This window comes from Silurus meridionalis, chromosome 18 (genome assembly GCF_014805685.1).
Source record: "Silurus meridionalis isolate SWU-2019-XX chromosome 18, ASM1480568v1, whole genome shotgun sequence".
In the NCBI taxonomy this organism is placed as follows: domain Eukaryota; kingdom Metazoa; phylum Chordata; class Actinopteri; order Siluriformes; family Siluridae; genus Silurus; species Silurus meridionalis.
In genome coordinates, this window is record NC_060901.1 from 11,933,513 (window position 1) to 11,935,575 (window position 2,063).

Here is a 2,063-nt window from a genome sequence, read left to right on the forward strand (position 1 = left end):
ATTTAAAATCAGAGTATTTTACAGGCACCAAGCTGATTCCTTTGATTTTGCCATCATAATTCCATTACTACTGGCAGCTATATTTGAAGAGTCCATCAGACAGATAAGCATGTCACAGTAACTCATCTCATATGACTCCTTTAAATGCGCCTGGAATTGGCTAACTTGTCAATTGACTATAATGGTGTTTGATCACACTAAATCAATATGAGAAGTTAGCTGTGAATCGCAATTGCTGTACTTCTGTTGGCTGACAAAAATGGCAAACAACCTATACCGTTCATCAAAATAAGAGTTTGAGTATGAATATTTGATGCCAATGAAAACTCTACAGTAAGAAACCGCTTTCTTGCTATGAGCAAACAGAGATGAATAGCAAAGCAAGCTGCCTACTGACTCTGGCACTGTTACTATAAAGGCCCGTTTCTCTGTGTCTCTGTAGTACCTGCCAATAGAAGAGTTTGTAATGAGTGGGAGGTGTGTGGGAGAGATAGTGAAAGTGAAAAGCAATAGAGAATAAAGCCAAGGGAAGGTTAGAAAAGCTTTAGAGTGAGTAACATGACAAATCACAGGCAGAGATTCATCCAATCTTTTGAATGTCTTGTTTCTCTGAATCACACATATGTACTGTAGCTAAGGCATTACAGCTGCCAGTTTCATGCACTGTTACATAAGCACCATACCAGGAACCATCTCCAATCTCACACTCTAACTACTACACCTGTCTAGTATGTTTTATGTGTGATTTATAACTCCACTTAAATGGAGGAAGGTCAAACATGTCTCTCATAATATGTGTCTGTGCAAGTTTGCATTAGTTAACTTTGGGAATTGGGAGCGATGTGTTCCTGTCAATTCAGCAGCTAATTTTCCATGATTGAGTGTGAGTGATAGAGAGAGAGAGCTGCCAGGCTAGTGTGACATTTCCCCATGAGAACAGAGTGTTCTGGATATCACAATGAGAGGCGGCTATGGATTGAATAAGCTGCAATGCTCTTATCAGACAGAAAAGGGTGAGTGCACATACAGACACACACCAGGAAATGAAAGATGATGCCTTCTGGCTTCTGTTCAATTCATGTTCAATTTCCAAAAACTGTTTTGAATGTGCAAAACGCAAAGAAGTCTGGACTAACAGCAAACACTGAAATACAAAAATAGCAATAGAGCAATTCTAAAAAAAAATCAGCTTAACACTCAATTTTTTTTTATCAGTTTTGACATATCTGCCTGTATCTCATTTCACATAGGTAAATGTTTAAGAAGCACTTTTCATTAAATAACCTTTTGGCATCAGGTTTACTGACCTGCTGGAGTCAGCTACTAGCGAGAGAGCTATCTGTTGCAGCGGAACCTTATATCTTAAAAAGACTTGACCTAATAAGATATGCTTTGAAATGTCTTCCTGCAGCAAGCTTCTTTTGCTGTAGCTGTAATATATAAAATTTGTTTTTTTATGTGGTACAATTAAGAAAAAACAAAAAAACCCCACAATTTTCAATTATTTGGTGACCAAGCTAAAAACTGGTCTATATGACTTGTGTTTTCTTTTGTTTGCAGAGGCCTGTGGCATGAAGGTTTGCTTCTAAGCAGAGGAAACTTATGGGAGTTACAACCAGAACATGTTTGGTTGAAGAAGTGACCAAAAATATACAGATTAATTTTTACTGCAAAAACTGGTAGAGGAAAAGAGTAATTATACATCAGAAATGTTTGTGCAACACAATAAACTTTTCCTATGCATAACTAGCTGTCTTTTTAAACATCCAGGTTATTTAAACTTGTTAAAAGTGTTGTAAGTAGATATTGTAATTGTGCAATTTTACTAAAAACCTGGCTTGTTGAATCATTTTACTATGTTTTTCCTTGCACACGAGAAACACATCTGCTGTATCGAACCATGTTGAAAAATGTTACATCTGCATAAAATGTGCTGTTAGATCCTGTGCTACAGTGCATCCGGAAAGTATTCACAGCGCTTCACTTTTTCCACATTTTTTGTTACAGCCTTATCCCAAAATGGATTTAATTTATTATTTTCCTCAAAATTCTACAAACAATAC